This window comes from Notechis scutatus, chromosome 4, assembly GCF_049901735.1.
Source record: "Notechis scutatus isolate UNSWTSFEM ecotype Mainland chromosome 4, rNotScu1.2, whole genome shotgun sequence".
In the NCBI taxonomy this organism is placed as follows: Eukaryota; Metazoa; Chordata; class Lepidosauria; order Squamata; family Elapidae; genus Notechis; species Notechis scutatus.
In genome coordinates, this window is record NC_142012.1 from 79,793,171 (window position 1) to 79,802,625 (window position 9,455).

The 9,455-nt window shown below is 41.8% G+C and overlaps 1 long non-coding RNA gene across 1 annotated transcript in view; it reads left to right on the forward strand.

The window, feature by feature from the left end:
* The first annotated feature begins 924 nt into the window (after positions 1–924).
* The window catches only part of LOC148130801 (uncharacterized), a 14,291-nt gene continuing 5,760 nt past the window's right edge, over positions 925–9,455 (forward strand). Inside the window, exons 1-2 of the long non-coding RNA XR_015749323.1 lie at positions 925–1,086; positions 2,834–3,215. This is a non-coding gene — a long non-coding RNA (uncharacterized LOC148130801). The remainder of the gene's footprint in view (positions 1,087–2,833; positions 3,216–9,455) is intronic.

The window sequence follows — 9,455 nt, forward strand, 5'->3', positions numbered from 1 at the left end:
AGTCGCGGATTCCTGCCTGTCCCGAAGCGCTGCAGACCGGATCTCTGGACTTAGAACCTTGTGAGCATGAAGGGACTTGAGACTGGTAGCATACTTGACACCACCCTCGGACTTGGCCTGGTCATCTCCTATAGGCACAGGTGTGTGCATGGAATCACTAGGAGTGGCTACTTTTTTGCCACCATTATTCAATTTCTGTGGCAGATGTGAATAGCCCCATCTCTCTCAACATCCCCCAAAGTTTACCATTGGCCCAACTGATCAGCCTGCAGCAGGGAAATGGCAACACCAAGCCAGATTTCTGGAAAAAAAATGGGACACAAATGATCTCCTATCTCAAGAAAGCTGAGAACAGAAAGATGAAGAATCCACATTCTGACTTTATTCCTGGGGACTTCACGATTATGCTCTTGTTTCCTTGACAACAGTGTGGAAGAGCTGGAGCCCTGTAGGTCTTTTATCTAAGTACGATCCAAGTATTTCGGGGGATCAGCCAAGGTTTTCTAAGGATTGTTACTAGCTGCGGGGTGGTGGTGGAGGGAAACTGACAAGTAGAATAGAAAAAATAAGTGAGAGTAGAGGCACCATGGTCAGCAGTTAAAGACACTGAGCTTGTCAGCTGGAGAGTTGACAGTCCAGGTTCAAGACCCAAGCACCCTGCGATGGGTGAGATCCTGCTCCTTGCTCCAGCTCCTTCCCACCTAGCAGTTCAAAAGCATGTAAATGGGAGTAGATAAACAGGTACCACTTCAGTGGGAAGGTAACACCATTCCATGTGCCTTTGGTGTATGCATATGACTATGGAAATGGCTTCAGACAACACTGGCTCCCATGGCCATGAAACAGAGGTGAGCATTGTGCCTGAGAGTCAGACATGACTGACTGGAACACCTTTACGTCGATTCTCCACTACAGGATCTTTGAGAAGCTAAAGAAAATTCATAATTAAAGGTTACTGAGTTGAAGACATTGCCTTAATTCAGGAAAAATCAGTTGTTGCACAGGAAATTTGTTTGCAGTTGCATTTATTTACTTCCTGAAATCTCAGCTTCCAAGGACTATACTGATCTCACTGAACAGAGATGGGTAAGCATACGGGAGTTTTTCTCAAGCTTCCTTAAACATTTTGGTGTGTGTTTGTACATGTGTTAAACAGGTTTAGCAGAATTTAATACAGAGTTTGCTTGCTTTACCATCATCTTGAAAAAAAAATACTGTTTTCATTTTATTTATTTGTATCCTGCCTGTATTATTTTTAAAAATAACTCAAAGCAGTCAACAGACCCAACGCATCTTCCTCCTCCTATTTCCCCACAACAACAACCCTGTGAGGTGGGTCAGGCTGAGAGGCAATGATTGGCCCAACATTACCCAGTGGCTATCATGGCTAAGGCAGGACTTGAACTCACAGTCTCCTGTTCTCTAACGACTGGTGCCTTAATCACTAGACCAAACTAATATTCAGTGTTGTTGAACATCTGTATTTTTATATGATCTACAGCAGACAGGAGGCTGTCCTCCAGAAAATGCGAAAGGGAATTTGGAACTGCAGTCCCACGGGTGCTTTTTCAAGAGGCAACTGGACTTTCTTTGTTTATCCTTGAAAACGTTTCGCTCCTCATCCAAGAAGTGAGGATCTGAATTATAATGATCAGGGCAAATAGGTGGTTGATAAGAGTCAACGGAATTCAAGGTGCGGTTGGACTTAATTCTCTTGTGGGCATGAAAGGACTCAAGGCTAATGACATGTTTGACTCTCCCTCCCTTGGAGGCAACCTGATCATCTCCTACACCAGGTTTATTTCATGCTACTTTTAAACAAGAATCTGAACTACTAATGGTCAAAGCAAGTTAGCAGAGGATAAGAGTCAATGGAATTCAAGGTAGGATTGGACGTAGAACTCTTGTGGGCATGAAGGAACTTGAGACTGGTAACATGCTTGACACCACCCTTGGGCTCAGCCTGGTCATCTCCTATAGGCACAGGTGTGTGCATGGAATCACTAGGAGTGGCTACTTTTTGCCACCATTACTCAATTTCTGTGGCAGATGTGAATAGCCCCATCTCTCTCAACACCCCCCCAAAAAATTTTTTTTACCATTGGCCCAACTCTCAGCCTGAAGGAGCTTCTTGGATGAGAAGTGAAATGTCTTCAAGGAAAAACCAAGGAAGTCCAGTCGCCTCTTGAGAAAGCACCTTTGGGACAACCATGACCTGGAGGACTGAGAATCTCCATAGACATTTGGAACTGCAGCTTTATAGTGCGAGAAGCACACACACCCCTTTACTCTCCTAGAGAATGCAATATTTTGGGGAATATTAAAAGAGGCAGAATATTATATTTCCCCAAAGGAGAAATGGAGAAACGGGCTCTTAAAGGCAGAAAGCAGCCCCAGTTTTCCTGCTGTAGGAAACAGCCTCCAGAGGATGCCTGAAGTCTTTAAAGGTGGATATTTTGTGCCCATCAAGAAATCCAGGCCACCCTATTCACAAACAAAATGCCTTCAGGCACAGGCTGGAGCTGATGGGATTAAGAATTTACACGCACACCCCTACCCAAATTCTAAGGACAGGACAGGACTTTTAGGACTTGATTGGATTAACCCACCACCATTGAAATAGCAAAAGTCTCAAGGCACTATATTGCATACACCCCCTGGAGCATCTCAATCACCAAACCCCAGAACCCTATCAAAATCCATCTACTCATTCAACCATTCTGTCAGCCACCCCAGAAATAATGCTGCCATCACTAAAGTTTCTGGCATCCAAATAAACAGAAACCTTCTTTCCAACCAGTCAGCCTCCACTGATTTTTTTCCCCCCTTCCAGATTGGAACCAGACTGGATTTTTCTTCTGACAATAGACATGACCATGAACTCTTAAGATTATAGACTTTGGACCCAAAGTTGAAAACTCATAGAAACAGCAGCTTGATTCATACGATGCTGCTTCCTGATCTTGGAAATTGACTCAAGCAAGAGTTAGAAGGGATGTTCTGAATGCAGAATGAAAATCCTTCTGCAATTAGAAGAAGCCAAGCAGTTAGGAAGACCTCAGCTGGGGAATGGCGCCCAACTGCTAGAGTTATGATGAGGCAGCCTAAAGCCTAGATACTCAACCTTCTTCCCAAAATAGAAGTTCTTCTCCACAACACACCCAGAGACTTAATCACTGCACTGCTAATTAGCTGCAACACGAGAAAGCTGCAAGGTGAGCTGATTAATGTCACCATTGCTAAAAATACGATAATTTCAAAAAGAGACAACCTTGACTGACTCGGGCCATGACATTTGTAATCGATCTGTAAATAAGAGGAAAGGCCTGGAAGGATGGAAGGATGCATGCACGTAAAGACATTTAATGAGGATGAGAATAGCAAGAGACCATAATTGGGGGCCCTTTTTGAGGTGTACATCCTGATTCCTACATTTCCCTTGGTCAGCTTTATTTTATTTATTTTATTTTGTTTGTTTGTCAAACATATACAAGATAACAAGTATAAGTATGAACATAAAGAGAACAAAGGAAGTAAATACAGATAAATGGGGATAGTAAGACAGGGATGGTAGGCACACTGGTGCACTTATTAACACCCCCTTTAAGAACCTCTTAGGAACCACAGTTGTCGTGGTTAGCTGGCAGCAGGTGCAGATGGCTGAAGAGAGCAAGGACTCAGATGAGTGGCCAGGACCATTAGAGAGTGGACTGCTGCCTTGTGGGGGCTGGCATCAGCGATGAGGAGGTTCCCGAGGAGCCTGTGCCAAGTGTGTATGCGCACAGGATTGCTCATAAGAGCAGTTACAACAGCATGAGTGACTCAGGAGTAAGGCTGCAAGGTAATGGCCCCTCCTTCAAGATGATAAAAGCCAGCTGTGAAACGAATGTACTTTGCAGAAGGCAAAGACATTTTGAAACTCCAGCCTCATGGACATTCCAGTATCCTGAGTTTGCATTTGAACATTTTTGTATTGCAAATTATTTCTTTCTGTTATCTTTTGGCAAGTCTCGCACAGTTTGGCAAGGCTTGTGCTTATCACAGCTAATTATTTTGTAAAAGCATTACAAAGTTTCTGTTCCTTTTGGATTGTGTTTGATTTGTCAGAAAAGGACGTGGGTCAGAACAACAGTAGACAGTTTGAGGTTGAAGCTGTGAGGGGTTGAGGCTGTAACAATGGAGTTGGGTAGGGCGTTCCAGGCGTTGACCACTCTGTGGCTGAAGTCATATTCTCTGCCATCGAGTTTGGAGCAGTTTACCTTGAGTTTGTATCAGTTGTTTGCCCGTGTGTTATTATGATTGAGGCTGAAGAAGTCATTGACGGGCAAGATGTTATTAGCAGCCAATTTTGTGGACTATGCTTAGATCGGACCGCAGGTGGCACAGTTCCAGATTGTCCAGGCCCAAAATTTCATGCCTGGAGGCTTAGGGGATTCTATTGTGAGTGGAGGAGTGGAGTACTCTTCTCGTGAAATACCTTTGAACCCACTCAATTGTGTTAATGTCCGATATACAGTGTGGATTCCAGGTGGACGAGCTGTATTCAAGAATCGGTCCAGCAAAGGTTTTGTATGCCTTTGTGGCTTCTTCCTTAACTCTACTCTGGACATTTACAAAAGGGTGTGGAATGATTCTGAACACATGTTGGGATATTTGAAATGACTCTGACTTAACTCAGAGGATTACCCACTGCAGAGATAGGTGTGTTTTCCATCTCTTTCCAGCAGTTTATCCTATGTAAGTCACTTACATTTGCCTTGAGGAATTTTCCGCCAGGCAGGCAATGTCATTTAGTTTGTCAGGGCAAAGAGACAATGTGTGTGTGTGTGTGTGTGTGTGTGTGTTTTAAATCTCCACCACTCCTGGATGAGAGCCTCCCCTCCCCCATGTTGGCCTGTAGAAGAAAAATAAAACAACAGCATGGTTACTTGCTTCCCTTTGCTTTAGAAATGGTGGGTGAAGAGGCTTCAAAGATATGTCTTTTGTGCCTTCTCTGTTTGTATATTTAAAAAACACACATACAGTATAACAGAGCTGGAAGGTCCTTGGAGGGCCTGAAGTCCAGCCCCTTGCTTAAGCAGGAGACCTTGTCTATTCTGTTCTGATTATTATCATGTTTCTCCTATTATTTCTTCTAAAGAGCAGCACTCAGCAAAAATATGAATTATATAGATTACTAGCTGGATATCCATGGTTCGCTACGAAACTATAAGGGGGGGGGTTGGGAAATTGTGCCTCTGCCTACCAGCATTCATCGGTATTCATCTGGCTAGCGTTCTATCAGTGTGTGAGAGAATTGAGGGCTGTTTGGAAATGGAAGCAGTATTTGTTGTGTGGGCAAGAAGGAGACAGCAAGTAGCTTGGGTGTGGCTTAGCTCAACTGGTCTGTACTAAAGCTGCTTGCTGCTGTGAAACTGAAACTCCTCTCCTCTGCTTGTGTTTTTCATTTGGAAGAGATTTCTTTCCAGGTGGGGAGGGGGAGTAGAACTCCTTAGCATCAGAGCGTGTTAATAATAATAATAATAATAATAATAATAATAATAATAATAATAATAATAATAATAATAATATAGGAAATGCTCATGCTCTGATGGTCATTTCAAAAAATCCTTTCTTAGCGAGCACCTAAAAGCCAAGAGGAACCTACATGTCCAATTTCAAGTTTGTAGGCTTTAAGGTTCAGGAGATTTTGTGATGATGCGTGAATGGTGTTTCGCTTTTATATATATAGATAGCTCATCTTTATATAGAGATATATAATACGATAATACGATAAAGTCAGCTGTGCTGAATCAGGACAAAGCCTTATATATTCCCAGTATCCAACCAGATGCATCTGAAGGAGAGGGAAATATTCTTTTTCTCCACCCTTGTTCTCCAGCACTTGATCTTTGCAGGCCAGTTGACCTCATGCTGAGCATAATATCACATCTCAAGACTGAGAGCATTTGACAGACTCTTGTACATTAGTTTATATAATCTTGAAAACTATCTAGCTATGAGTTTATATCCCCTTGAAAAAGTATCCAATTTAATGGCCATGACCAGGGCTTGTGATAATGAGCACCACAATTGATTCCTCAGCTTCCTCTCTGTTTCTAAAAAAAAAGGTAAAGTTAATTTTCTTTCCTGTTAGGAAAGAAAGAAAGAAAGAAAGAAAGAAAGAAAGAAAGAAAGAAAGAAAGAAAGAAAGAAAGAAAGAAAGAAAGAAAGAAAGAAAGAAAGAAAGAAACCTTAAGTGAACCTCTCTGAATTCTATAGACAAAGGCAAGTATGTTGTCTAGGGAAAGAAGAGGCGTTGTTGCTTGCAACTTGTAGGTACCAATGAATCACAAGACTAACAGTTGTTGGTAGACCTGTCTTGCTGAATGCGTTCAGTTCTTCTTTTAAAGTCATCCATGTGGGTGACAATCACTTTTCTTTGCAGCTACAAATCCTACAGATTAATTATACAACCTATCCAACCCTGTTGAAATCAAGTGCTTCCCCATCCCAATTCTCCAGCAGGGCTGGCTTCTCCAGCTAACGCAACAGAAGATCTACATTGACCATGCAACTGGTCAAGTTCTCCCTTAAGGCCAGGATATGGCAATCTAAAGCAATATTTTCAGCAATCCATCCTCTAAACCACAGAGAAAATGTTCCTGTTGAGAAAAATGAGAGGACAGAGTGTCCCAGGGGGAGGAAGAACAGGGTTAAAAGTCCGAGCTTCAACTTCAACAGGTTGTTCATTAGGCAGGCAAAATCTTGAGCCCTATTCAAACGAATGCCGCAAGTCATCAGAAATGGTCTGTTTTTGAAGCTGAAGACATTTAAGGGAGTGAAACGGAGACTGAATTATTCCTTAAATGGCAAAAAGCTGCCATGGAGCTCAGCAAAAAAAAAAAAAAATCAAAGTATGCCATTATGAAAGTATGCTGGAAATTCACAAGATCATCCTCCCCGCAAACTGGCTGGATCTCAAATTTATCTTCCTAAAGGTATGACTGTAAAAGGAAAGAATTCAGTGACAAAGTCTGTGTTTATATTAGTCAGGGGTTGTTGTTTTTCCCCCATGACAAAGCATCAGTCAAGAAATGTACCACAGAGGACCAGTGTACCATTGCCTAAAGTTTTCGACAACAGCAACTTCTTTCCAAATACATTTCTCCAGTTATTAATTTATGGGCGAGCCAAGAACCACAGAGAGGTAGCCAGTTAAAAAAAAATGAAGAGTGCCAACTTTCTACTTTTTCTGGCCAAGAGAGAAATTATGGGAGAAGCGGGGTAAGGAATCTTCTTAGTCTTTCAGAAACCTACTGAATTCAACAACACATTCATGTAGAGCTTATATTTTAAATCAAGTGTCTTGTTTCCAGGCTGTGGCCAAGGTCTATATGTTGGATGATTCATGCCCCAAGACATAAAAATAGCAACTTTCTCCGCCCTGTTTGTCCTTAAAAGCTAGAATTCAGAAGTTAATAACATGGAAGCTCAATTGCTTAATAGGTGTTCACAAAATCTGTATATATATATATATATATATATATATATATATATATATATATATATATATATATATATATATATATATATATATATATGGCATCTCAGCTATATGTGTGTGTGTATGTATGTATATGTATATGTATATGTATATGTATATGTATATGTATATGTATATGTATATGTATATGTATATGTATGTATGTATGTATGTATGTATGTGTATGTATGTATATTCAGCTTTGTTCGGGTAGTTTCCCACGACATTATAGCTGTGCTTTTAAAGTTGTAGCAACGTTTCGGCAGAATCTCATCTGCCATCATCAGGCTTCTGTATTGTGTTCGTCTGTGAATCAGACTTTCACAGCCGTTTCTGTTTTAAATTTGGTGCTAGCCTACTGCTGTGCCGGAATGGGTTTTTTTTTTTCATCCTGATTGGTTGGGAGTCTTGGTCTGTGTTTACTGGTCTTGGAGTTTGCTGTGTCTGCTTGATTGGTGTTTCTAATATCTTCTGTCTGTTTTGTAGCTTTTTTTGTGTCTTGATTGTCTGGCAACATTGTGTTTCCTGTATTGGAGGCTTTTAGTGAGGCTTGGCTCTGAGTAAACGGACAGCTATTATTTATTAGGAAGCTAGGTTTCATCTGAGTGCCTGGTTGGGGTGTGTTTGAGCTGGAGGTATCAGGGGGAGTCTGTTTGTACCCAGGTGTTTGCCTGGCTTGTGTTGTGGAGATTTTTTTGTTTGAGAGTGCAGGCTTCCAAATAATTGACAGTCTGGTGGAATCATCTCTTCTATTCATGCTTTCAGGTCTTTTTTCAATCAGGGGACTGTGCACAGGGGATCTGAAGACTGTGCATCATGCCCTGCCACATACATTGGACAGGCGGAGTTGAAACCAGCCTGACCAAAACCAACCCTGATGATGCTAATAGAATCAGACTTGAAATCACCAACATCCTCTGCACTAGCAAACCACCCAAAAGCAACTTATCCAAAGAAGAACAAACTGCACTACGTAACCTGAAAGAAGACACCAGCATAATAATCCTACCAGCAGACAAGGGCAACGCGACAGTGGTTATGAACACATCTGACTACCAAACCAAGTTAACCAACCTACTCCTAGACCCCACATACAAACCCCTAAAGACAGACCCCACCACCTACCTAGAAAAACCACCAGATCCAAAATAAAAGCCTCCCCATCAGCAGAGAAATCCAGCAAAGAATCATACCCAGAGAGAAATCATCCAGATGCCCTAAGCTTTATGGTCTCCCAAGATACACAAAGAAGGAACTCCACTTAGACCAATAGTCAGCTCCATAGGCTCACCTCTACAAAAACCTAGCCAAATTTCTCACCAAACAACTACAGCCCTATGCAGAATCCATCAACTCACATGTAAGAAACTCATTCCAGTTCAACGAGATCATAAAGAAACAAAACTTACAACCCAGCGACCTACTAGTGAGCTTCGATGTCATATCCTCTTCACCCAAGTGCCAATAAAAGAAGCCTTGACAGCCATCCAAAACAAATACAACCCCCCAGCACATCCTAAATCTGACCAACCACTGTCTATCCAATACATACTTCACCTACAACGGACAAAAATACAAACAAATAGAAGGAGCACCCATGAGATCACCCCTCTCACCTGTCATCGCAAACCTCTACATGGAACACTTTGAAACACAAGCTCTAGAAAAATATGATCACAAACCCAAACTCTGGCTCAGATACATAGATGACACCTTCATAATCTGGCCACACAGGAAAGAAAAACTGAACAATTTCTCACACACCTCAACAGCCTACACCCCAAAATACAATTCACCATGGAAACAGAAGCTAACAATCAACTTCCCTTCCTAGATGTCTTGGTATACAAAAACCCAATGGCTCCCTAGGACACACCATCTACCAGAAGAAAACACATACAAACCGCTATCTACATGCACTCTCACACCA